This window comes from Symphodus melops (assembly GCF_947650265.1).
Source record: "Symphodus melops genome assembly, chromosome: 21".
In the NCBI taxonomy this organism is placed as follows: Eukaryota; Metazoa; Chordata; class Actinopteri; order Labriformes; family Labridae; genus Symphodus; species Symphodus melops.
Window position 1 is genome coordinate 1,800,872 of NC_136711.1, and position 12,500 is coordinate 1,813,371.

Consider the following 12,500-nt stretch of genomic DNA (forward strand, 5'->3'; position numbering starts at 1 on the left):
CATGGCAACTGCAACCTCTCCACATGCTCCGCTCCTTAATCGGCCAACGCCGCCTGGCAGAGCCCCGTCACTGCCGCTCTGCAAAGTCCAAATCTGCTCAGCACACACTTGAGGCCCTCGGCTGGATCCCTCTCAGCTCACGTGGGTCCAGTCTGGACGGAGGAAGATGGAGAAGGCAGGTGGGTGCAGCCTTGGTCCCCAGCCTGGCAACACCTCCCGCCCCAACCTCCTCTGCCAGTGTGACAGGAGGCCCGCCAACACCTACAGGGTCCAGCACAGGGACGCGGGGAGCCGAGGGTTTCTGGGCCGTGGGCGTTGACGTTTAACGGTAGCTCGGGTGTGGCAGAGGGATCCTCAGCACAACGTTTATGTGGAGGTCTGTGGAGGTTAGAGCAATTACATAAATCAATCAAAAAGCAACTGGGGGGATTCTCCTTCGACCAGCAATGCAGTATTCTGTAAACAGGAAGGTCCGGTTCAATTAAGACAATGTCTGCTAATAAATGATGGGGGGGTTGAGTGTGCAGCAACAACCTGCAACTTCAACAATGATACACAATCACAATCTACAAAGCAGACGAACAAACACACTGATGGAAAAGTGCGGCAACGACAGACGAAAATGCAGAAACCAAAAACAGGATGTAGAACTTCTGCAGAGTAAAAAATGTGCACCAGACACAAATGCAGTCCATTCTGCATATACATCCATACTGCCTTCTAGAGGGGCATTGAGTCGAGCATCATGATGCATTAACCAGACTACTGTAGCTGTGTGTAGCTGGTTAGCTTTGCAGCTGTGAGTTTAATCTGTCTATTCTGGGAGCTCTGAGCATCTGTGAGCTTACAGCACCGACACTGGGTCAGCTGAGGGGTCGAGGTTATCAGATCAAGGGAAGGGGGCACTCAGTGGGGAACTTTGGCGGGTTTGACATCGGGGATGATTCTCTTGAGATAAACAAAAAGATGATCTAAATTATTCCCTGCTGATTATTCCCAGCCCTCGAGCTTCCGGTTTGAGAGACGAGCGACTGATCCACAGCCGCCCCACAATCAGGATCCTGAACTTCTGGGATTACGAAGACGTGGTCTTTTTTTCCCAGTTGTTAAACCATCTCCTGTTGGTCTATGAGGGAGGGGCCACTTTTACCTCTCATGTATTTTGGAGGTTTTATATCATGTGTAGCACTTCTCTGCTGTTATAAAAAGGTGTTGCATTTTATTTATAAGCCTTATAAAATCAGCTTTATATAATGATCTCTTTGTGTGGTGCAGCTTGGTTGAAAGACTTCCCTATCAACATATCCACTCAATCCACTCAGTCAAAAGTTTCAACACTGTTATGTTGAATGGTGTCGGGTCAACAGTAAAAGCAGCGAGATGTTTGCGAAGCAGCTCTATTGAAAAGCAGGCCGCGGCCCTGACTCCAGGCTCAGCTCTCACTCTGACCACATAAGCAGCTTCCTTTGGCACAGAACACCAATGAACTCCAGAGTCAGCAGTCCACATTGGTAAAGAGCTGAAAGAGATCAGCCACACAGAGGAGACAACAGGCGGACAGACTGGAGGGTGAGAGGGTGCACGGACTTCAGAGGAAGACTCTTCTGGTCAGATTAAACCCAGACACAGTCATCCATCCATCCATCCATATATCCATCCATCCATATATCCATCCATATATCCATCCATCCATTCATATATCCATCCATATATCCATCCATCCATCCATCCATTTATATATCCATCCATCCATATATCCATCCATCCATTCATATATCCATCCATCCATTCATATATCCATCCATCCATATATCCATCCATCCATCCATCCATCCATTCATAAATCCATCCATATATCCATCCATCCATCCATTCATAAATCCATCCATATATCCATCCATCCATCGATCCATCATTCATATATCCATCCATCCATATATCCATCCATATATCCATCCATCCATCCATCCATCCATTCATATATCCATCCATCCATATATCCATCCATCCATTCATATATCCATCCATCCATCCATTCATATATCCATCCATCCATCCATTCATATATCCATCCATCCATTCATATATCCATTCAACCATTCATATATCCATCCATATATCCATCCATCCATCCATTCATATATCCATATATCCATCCATCCATTCATATATCCATACATCCATTCATATATCCATCCATCCATTCATATATCCATTCAACCATTCATATATCCATCCATATATCCATCCATCCATCCATTCATATATCCATATATCCATCCATCCATTCATATATCCATATATCCATCCATCCATTCATATATCCATCCATCCATCCATATATCCATCCATCCATCCATTCATATATCCATCCATCCATATATCCATCCATCCATATATCCATATATCCATCCATCCATCCATCCATATATCCATCCATCCATTCATATATCCATCCATCCATTCATATATCCATTCATATATCCATCCATCCATATATCCATCCATCCATCCATCCATCCATATATCCATCCATCCATATATCCATCCATCCATTCATATATCCATCCATCCATTCATATATCCATCCATCCATATATCCATCCATCCATCCATATATCCATCCATCCATATATCCATCCATCCATCCATCCATCCATATATCCATCCATATATCCATCCATCCATATATCCATCCATCTATTCATATATCCATCCATCCATTCATATATCCATTCATATATCCATCCATCCATATATCCATCCATCCATCCATCCATCCATATATCCATCCATCCATATATCCATCCATCTATTCATATATCCATCCATCCATTCATATATCCATTCATATATCCATCCATCCATCCATCCATCCATATATCCATCCATCCATATATCTATTCAACCATCCATCCATACATCCATCCATATATCCATCCATCCATATATCTATTCAACCATCCATCCATTCATATATCCATCCATCCATCCATATATCCATATATCCATCCATCCATCCATCCATCCATATATCCATCCATCCATCCATATATCCATCCATCCATATATCCATCCATCCATATATCCATCCATCCATATATCCATATATCCATCCATCCATCCATCCATCCATCCATATATCCATCCATCCATTCATATATCCATCCATCCATATATCCATTCATCCATCCATATATCAATATATCCATTCATTCATCCATCCATCCATATATCCATTAATTTATCCATCCATCCATCCATGTTGGACTTTATTGATCCCAAGCTGGAAAAATTGTAGCATTGTATTTTTATTTTTTTTAAACCAAGAATAAGAAGAATATCACAGAGAGTGGAGGAAATACACTCAAAGTCAAGGCAGAGGGAAAAGGGTTCTCCCTCTGTGAGGTGACAATGTGAACAGATCTGGATCCCTTCAGGAGCAGTCCTCCTGAAATGATCCAGATATTTCCAGAAGTGCAGATGATGAAAATGATCCGGTCAGCTTTAGTAACATGCAGCTCAATGTGGAACAGAAAATCACCTCAGAGATCTCCTTAATCTGACCTCGGCAGAAGTTTACTATCCTCGCTTTGCCTCACACTGTACCTGAGAGGTTCTGTCAACTCGACGATACCACGCCTTACAACACACACACACACACACACACTCCAGCCAGGTTTAGAACTGGCACTCCAGTGCAGGTGAGACATGTTTCTAAAACAGGTTACTACTAGCAAGGCGAGCTTAATGAGCTAATCCTCGTCAGGCAAGCTCAACGACTTTCACTGGATTTGTCTTCCCACCTAATGGACTGAAATAACGCTGGCACTGCACAAGTAAACAGGGGTATTAAGAATCTGCTGTCTTTTCTGTTAACTCCCGATCCCTCCGAGTCTGTAGCAGCTGATACAACGTGTGTCAAAGTGCATGCACGTGACGCTTAGCGTGCTCGTGTAGTTCCTGGAGCTGTCTATCTTCAGTCCACGGCCTTATACAACTCTTTTTTTTTTTTTTAACACGGCTTTCGATAACCACTTGATAACTAAACACACGCAGGTGCAACCCACTGAAGGTTAAAGGTCATCTGACGTAACTTTGCCTCATTCAAAACATCTGGAGGATTAGCAAGCTGACGACGGCTTTATTTAGACTTTCACGTATTAAATCAAGCAGACCCGAGCTCACCAACTGTGACGGGACTCGAAAGCATAACTGTCCGATTCTCCCGACATGATGGAGACGGCTAGTGTCAAAAAGTACAGAAGCTTTTCAGGGACATATTTAATGGACAGCTGATTCCTGAGCGAGAGGAAACCAGACCCCCATAGTGTTTTAAAGGTTTATTGCACTTCGATGGAGTCCACTGAGAAGGACAGAAGTCTGATTGTATTGCAGTGGACTGTCTGTGTTATCATGAGCAGTACTGGATTTTGATGCTTCGACTCCTGGCCTCGACTCTCCCTCCTCAGCCTTTCCTTATCTTGGTCTCCTGGTCTCCACCCCGGACCATAAACACACCAAGGCTTTCTTCAGATCTGATTTTCCCCAAATCTGATCAGAATCTGATCTGACTGACTGTCTCCCCCCCCCCCATCCGTATTGACTACCACATTGGTTTCTATGGTAACAGGTGTCCTTTTACTGATGCAAACAATCTTATAGAGCAGTCTGTCCGCGAGCTTCTTTTACTACATTTGTTTTGATTCTGTTTTCTTTCACTGACCAAAGTTAACTTCCTGCTTGTCGGATCTACGTCGTGTTGAGAGTGACACAGAAGCGACCGACACGTTCAGATGGAGTCAGATCTGAAGGAATCAGATTTGAAACCACCTCTGTACGCAGTTTGAATCAGATTTGGAAAAATTGTGGATCTCATGTGGCTTTTTGTGTCCAGATTTGCACAAAAAAAAACAACAAAAAAAAAAGACTACAAACAATCAAACTGGATGAGCTAAAAATCTGATTTGGAGGCTTTAGAGACGGCACAATCAGCTCCTGAACTGACACGAACCCTTTGCTTCTTTTCTTTATTTTTTATTTGTAAAGGTGGCAGTGGGACTGTTGTGTGTCTCTCTGAAGTCCAGAAGCTTTTAAAAAGAACTGAAGACAGAGAGCAGCGGGGGTCAAATTAAATTCACAGGTCAGAAAAAAACAGACGCTCCTCAAGTACTTTTGGCGCCTAATACAAACCCAAAAATGTAGAAATGAGTAAGTTTGGTTAAAAGCTTCTGACAAATCAGACTGAGGTGACACTGTCTTCATTGCACAAATACTAACAAATCAAACAGTATGCAGGAGGACTAATGTCTTTGTTGCCAGGTGTCTTTATCTTTTTATCTTACAGGTATCAAAGTTTAAAACTCGTGATGTCAACCCCACCCCTCATAAAAACTACAATAACCCGGCAACACGTTTTAGATCAAGAATTGAATTCTACTTTTCTCTGGGTTGTTGAACGAGGACATCAGCCAGCTTCCTGTTATGTTTCATGCTGCACCATCACCTCCCACTGTGTGTATGTGTGTGTGTGTGTGTGTGTGTGTGTGTGTGTCTGTCTGTGTGTGTGTGTGTGTGTTTACGCTGGTGTAAAGTAAACTGGAGGACTGCAATGCTTAACAGGACGTGTTTGAATGGACATAAAGACAAGCCTCTGAAATATGAGAAATACTTTTTTCAGTTATTTTAAAAGACAGACTCAACATTCGACCTCTCTCTCCCTTCTGTCAGCGCACAGGTGACGTCAAAACACACCTTATTTGAGATTTACGTCAAATGAGCTTTATGTGTGTTTTTAAGAAATTAAGATCAAATTCAGAAGTTAATTCACCCAACATTTTTATTTTTGTGCCTCCCAAAAAAGTTTGTCAAACAATAAGATTTTTAACTAGAATAAATCACGATATTTAAATAGTTAAAGTGAATAATCGACAGAAACTGTCCGGCTTTTATGTCATATTGTTGTATTGTTGTTGGCTGAGGGTAATTTGTTTGCTGTTTGAATTTTAACCTGCTTTTATTTTGAAAGGGAATAAAGACCTTCTGGACGTTTGAAGGTTACAACGTTGAAGCACAGAAAAAGGAGCCGGTTACGCATCACAGATGAGATAAAAACATATTAAAGGAACCCTAACAAAGGTCAATGTGTGATGTCATCACGTGGACATGACCTTGGAGTTTGTTACGGAGAAATGAGGCGTTCAAAGACGCAGTGGCGTCCTTCTTTTACATCAGTGTTACCCTTTTTCACACATACAGAAATCTCCTGAAAGACTCTGGAGATTTCCTGGAGGAGCTGAACACGTGAACACAAATAGCCGAAGTTTTCGCCCGGATTTTCTCCTGCCCCGCGGCAAGTCCGACTGAGCCGTTGTGACAACGCCGCGGGATATTCTCCGGAGAATTCCCCTCGAACCAAACAGGAGGTGGAGTGACGTTTCTAAAATGTTGATATTAGGGACAGATAATTCATCCAAACCGACATTCAGAACCTCCAACAGACGTAATCGTGTTGATTATTTTCAGGGCAGAGTCACGTGACCACACGTCCAATCCGTGTCATGGAAGCGATGTCCTTCTTTTGGACATATTTTGTCTTTTGGGAAAATGACACCCAACAAAAAGGAGTCAGATGTAAACACTGCAGAAAAACTGTTTGCAAGAAATACACGTTTTTTTTTTTTTACTTTCTGCTGTTTTAGAGAAGTTAATTTCTACTTTAAAAATCCAAAGTGTCGTTTTCATTTCAAGCTTTGATTTCAGTTCGAAATGTTCAATAAATAACCAGAAAAGATTCTTTCACTCTTTCATTAGAAATGTTGACAGTAGAGACCATGTCAGTGAACAATGAGGGCAAATAACAAACTCGAAATAATCGTTCATTCATCGCAATCGAGGTCAAACGTTTGATTAATCGCGATGTTGATTTGACGTCATATCCCCCCAGCTCGATTTGATGTTGCGTTCAATGTCTCGAAAAAAATCTGAGAAATTATCCAACATTGAATCAAAAAAATCCCTTTTTAACCATTTTTCATCTGTAAAAACAAACATTCTTAATTGAATGCGTCCAGAGAACAACTATAACAGAGCTTGTATGTCATTATTAACATGTCAGCTTGCTGCTAAATTGCCAGTTAATTTCGATAAGTTGCTGGTTTGATTTGCGAAAGACGAAACCTGAAGGGTCGATAGTGACAGCTGCTGCAGCCTGATGCAACGCTTTGGAACTGGCACCATACCTTTAAACAATGTTTTTCTGAGATAAATGCAACAATGCTGTCATGATTTAATGTAAAGGAGCTGATTTAAAGAGTATAGCTTGCATCGCTGCTAGCACTTGTCGTCCCTTCCTTCAGATGTCAAAGGCAGATGCTGATAGAAAAAACAGACCCCTGTTACCTTTAACACCACTACACGTCGATAACAGCAACACTCCGTGAACTCACCTTCGGTAAAAACTCAGGTCTTTGACGTTAAAATCCTCCTTACATAGATGTTTTCACCTCGAGTGCACACGTACTTCTGTTCGGACACTGTACCGCAGCAGCCATGTTGTTAGGGAGCAGCTCTGGCTGGGGATGGACGAGGGCGTGTTCTGATTGGACGGCGCCAGAGTACTCTCTCTTGTGATTGGCTAAGATTCGAGTAGGCGGTGCTTAGAATGTGTACGACAGCTTTTTGGTTTTATTTTGAAATAAGAATCCTGCAGAGAGAGGGAGAGAGAGAAGCGGCTCAACCAAGAAGCCAACACTCACTGAAATGTGTTCTTATGATAGCTTTAAAGCTAATACCTTTATGACAATATGGTAGTGATTATAAATATACACAGCGCTGATGCTCTAAACAAACAACCGGTCACATCCTTAAAGTAGGAGCCACGCTGCTGGTGCTGATCTGTCTTTGGAGGCAGTTAGAAGTGCTGAAGTAATGTTAAGTGGTCCAAGAGACTAAAGAAAGACAAAAAAAAATGATGCATACATTATTGAGATTAATGAACGTACCAAAGGAGTAGGTGTGGTGTAGTGGAGTATACCCACTTATCTTTCTGTCTCCAGATAGTATGCCCACTTCTAAATCCCTTCTGATTCACACCAATGATCGACAATATTCAGAAGTATGCTGCCGTGTTTCGGATGGTGACTGGATGACCCTCCCTTTTCTGTCTCTAATTTGCGAGTCTGCAATGACTAAATATGTAACAGTAGAATTACATGTAATTATTCCTAACTGGGACCGTTTTGTCTCTGCTGGACGGGTCACTTAAAGGGAAAAAAAACTGAGTATCACGATAGATTGCATATCAAATAACAGGATGCCACAGTTCATGCAGTGTTGAACTTATTTATTAAATTTAGTCTTAGTGGCCGCTTCAATAGGCCTAATGTTTATGTATAAAATGGGCCTAATTTAATAGTTTATCACTGTGATGACTGTTTTATGTTTTGTGAGCTCCTAAGAAAGACCAAGCGGGTCCAGACTCAGTGTGTTGGGTCACAGAGGTTTTTAAGAGAGGAGCCAACAGGTAGCCTGGGGGTTGATGTCTGCGCCCCATATGCAGAGGTTCAGGTCTGGCCTGTGGCTCCTTTCCTGCATGTCGCTCCCCACGTTCTAACTACCGATTTCCACTGTCCTACCTCTGGATAGGGACATAAAAAGCCCAAAAATAAACATTTAGAAAAAACAAGAGTGTGAGTCAACATGAATGAGATCTGTTTTTGCAAATTAACTCTTAAACTGCTTCCTCTGTCAGACTTTAAACTCTGCACAAATCTGCAGGCAGAAAAGGTTAAGGTGATAAGTTAATGTGTGCTCAACCGGCAGAATTCAGTTTGTAACTTCCTCACTTTATTCTGACAGAAAGTTAAAATGTACGAGAGTGTAACCCTGAAGTAAAACAAACCACAGTGATCAACAACTCAACAGTCAGCGTGTTAGAATGAGCAGCTGACAGGAGGTATCTTTGGGTCAGCGCAGACTGAAAACAGGAAACCAAACAATACATTTATGTGTGGATTAATTCATTCAGAAAACGTAGGAGCGTGCTTTTGTTTTAAATAAGAACAATAAATTAACAGATATCGGATGCCTTAAACTTGTATTTTTATTGGTAGTTGTCATGAAACAGAAACCAACATTGTTTGAGTTTTAATGTAGCTGCAATGAGAGTTCAGTCAGGAGGACTTTATATTCTGCATGCTGGTTTTTTCTTAATGGCTCTATTTCCTCAATGTCAGCCAATCACATTGCTGCTACCTTTCTTATGGCTTATATATTAACATGGCTTTCTTTTTCATCGATTCATTCTTGCCATTGTTGCTTGTGACCCTCCACGTCACACAGTCAGCATCTTCATGGGTCAGCTGACACCTCAGTGTCATTCGTCGGTTCGATCAGCATCTTCATCCCATGAGCCTCAGGGTTAGATCTTGTTTCTGCTCAGGGCAGACATCTTTGATCAGCCTCTGTCCCTGTAGAGTTCAAGCTCCAAAGATCCTCTGACAATAATTCAACATCACATAAAATAAATATTAACTTGTCTCTCCTGATTGAACTAGAATTCTAAAAATCTTGCATTTTACAACGACCAGCTTGTCGAACAGTCTCGACTTTGCACACAAAGCGGCCTCCCGCTCTGCTCTAACTTTCTGGCTGCGTCACTGCAGACAGCTCTGTGTCAGGAGGATCTGAGGTCAGGTTGCCTCTGTGTTTAAATCAATAGCTGTCAGCTCCGGCTGGGCCTGCTTACACACTCTCCAAAGATGACTCTTCATCACAGTGGGGCTCTAATATGAGTCCCGGTGGTGGGAGCCAATGTAACGTGGCCCGGGCCTGTAGACAGAGCGCAATGCAGCATTTTTTGTAACACTATGCCCAGTATGCAGTCAAGTGCTTAAATGCTTACAAAAGGCCTGCAGCATGCTAAGAAAACATCTGATATGTATTTAATCTTCTTATGCTGACCAAAGAGCAAAAACTCACTTTCCCTATGCTGTGTTTGTTGGAGGTAATCCCAATGAAAGGTCAGAAATGAAATACCTTGCAATTTATTTCACAGAATTAACAGGTAAGATTCCCATTTAAAAGAAGAACATAAAACCAGCCATTTCTTAACTCTGTTTCTTAGAATCAGTCTGAAACTGAAGCCGCCGTTGGTCCAACTGTCTGCATCCAATTTGATCATCTAATTTCTTGTTTATCTAAATGCCGACACACTCATAGTTATTAGGGCTTTACAGTGTTGGTTGTTTTTTTGCTAGCACAGGAGAATGATGAAAATAAAAAGAGCAATGAAATGCTTCCTCTTGATTCTTAATTCTGCTCTGTTTCCATTTTGAATAAGTTTGAAAAAGTTTTTATGCAATCCACTTGAAGCTAACTTAGTTCTTTAAATTTCACAAAATACTAAATGTTGGTCCAATCCAACCTGTGTATGCATCAGCAGAGCAGCATAAATACAACATAATGCAAACATTAAAATTGCTCTCCAGGGGGCGCTGGTGGCACAGTGGTTAGGGCATGTGTGTATGGAGGCTGTAGTTCTTACGGCTCCTTTCCTGCATGTAAATCCTCACTTTCTCTCCCTGAGTTCTGTCTCTGTCCGCTGTCCTATCTCTCCAATAAAGGCACAAAAAGCCAAAAAATAAATCTTTAAAAAAATTTATCTCCAACTAAAAGCTGAAATCCATTTTAAAACATGGATGCAATTTAGTTGCCAAAATATGTCAGCATGTTCTTCTCAAGTAGCGAAAAACTGAAGCTTACATTATGCATACAAAACCCTGCAGTTCCTGGAGTGTCCACTAGAGGCTGGCTGCAGAAGCACAGGAAGTCACATACACACCCATTCAAAAAGCCTGTTTTTACAGCAGACATGAACATGTTTACAGCCTGCTTCACAAAACAAAAACACGTCTGATTAGCTGACGTCTCGATCGACACACTACAGGGGGGGGAAGGTTTTGATGACTCATCAGTTTAGATGACAGTTATTCATGTCGTTAGGTTGACTTAAAGTCAGGGCGAGACAGCATTTCCAGCATGGAGAGCGCCATCCAATGAGACTCCAGCGCCCCCTGCAGGAACAGATGTATGTTTATTAATAAGTTGAATGTTTCAGTTTACACTTTATGCAGTGGTCGAGCAGCTACGATGAAATAAAAGGTAAACATTTTGAAGCGCTTCGCCACACTTGTTCTGCCTCTTTGTTTGGACTCTCTTGCTTTAAGCTTCTTAAATCCATATCCCGTTTGGTCCCTTCATCCTGCCTAAATGTTTGTACTTAACATCTTAACATACCGGGCTCGGACCAGTAACTGGAGAAGTCTGCCTTCTTGTCATGTTCGAGATGTCTGAACGTTTTGAGCAGCTCAACAGGAGACGCTTTAGCTCCCTAACTTCCCAGACGGTTGCATGTTTATAGCTGTCAGTGAAACATTTAAAGAATTCAAAAAAAGACTAAATTAATCACCGATTTAAAAAATAAATCGCAGCATTGTTTTGTCTCTTTGGTTAACTGTAGGGAGGCATGTGAGAGTGATTACAAATCCTCAAAGGAATGCTGTCTGTCTGCCATCAGGCTTTTGTTGATTCAAGCTGAACCCTGAGCTTCATCAGAGGGCAGAATCCCAAAGATTCGACAGATCCAAGCTGTGACAGATAGGAGGCGCTGTCTTTCATCGTTAAAGGTAAGGTTGGTTATTTTCGAAAACTAGCATGATTTTGAAAGTAGCATTTTGCCTCTGTGCTCCCTCTAAAGCCACGCCCCTCACTTACATGCATGAGCGCCATTGGTCCAGAAGCTCATGGGTTGTGACTCGTGCATGCATGATGTAGAGAACGAGCAGAGAGACACGGAGGCGTGTGATTGGTTCATCAGATTGGTACCTCGTGGCAGACATTGGTTGAAGTTTTTACAGACTTACAAACTGATACAGACGACAGATTCTCATTGTTACTTTTTCAGAGAACCTGAGTTATTAATTTCTGTCAGGACCTAAAGACAATTTCATGTCATGTCAAGTCAATACTGTCAAAAAAAAAAGTGAAATAAGATAAAAACACAATATTATATTAACAGGCATTTTCTTTAATACTTATAAATTACCCTCTTATATTACATGACATGATTGAAAAATTACTTTTCAAATGTTTTCTCATAACTTAAATTAACAATGAAGAGGTTTAAAAAAACATGATGTGGTGAATCACTTTGATCCTTACCGCCTCTGATTACATTTCTTTAATCACGTGCAAGTTTTCAACATAATGTGTGTGAAAATATATCTGCGTTATTGGTATGCATTCATGGTCGTGATCATTACATCATGACTTGAGGTCACGCAAACAAAGAGACATTTAGGCAAGACATTTTGAGTCTGAAACATCTGAGTCTGAAATGTGAGTCTGAAACGTGAGTCTGAAACGTGAGTCTAAACGTGTGAGTCTGAAACGTGAGTCTAAACGTGTGAGTCTAAACGTGTGAGTCTAAACATGTGAGT

General features: G+C 41.5%; 1 long non-coding RNA gene across 1 annotated transcript in view; it reads right to left on the reverse strand.

Annotated features, from left to right (window-relative positions):
- Positions 1–12,067: 12,067 nt before the first annotated feature.
- Positions 12,068–12,500, reverse strand: part of LOC306842101 — a 1,108-nt gene continuing 675 nt past the window's right edge. The window contains exon 2 of the long non-coding RNA XR_013781668.1: positions 12,068–12,386. This is a non-coding gene — a long non-coding RNA (uncharacterized lncRNA). The remainder of the gene's footprint in view (positions 12,387–12,500) is intronic.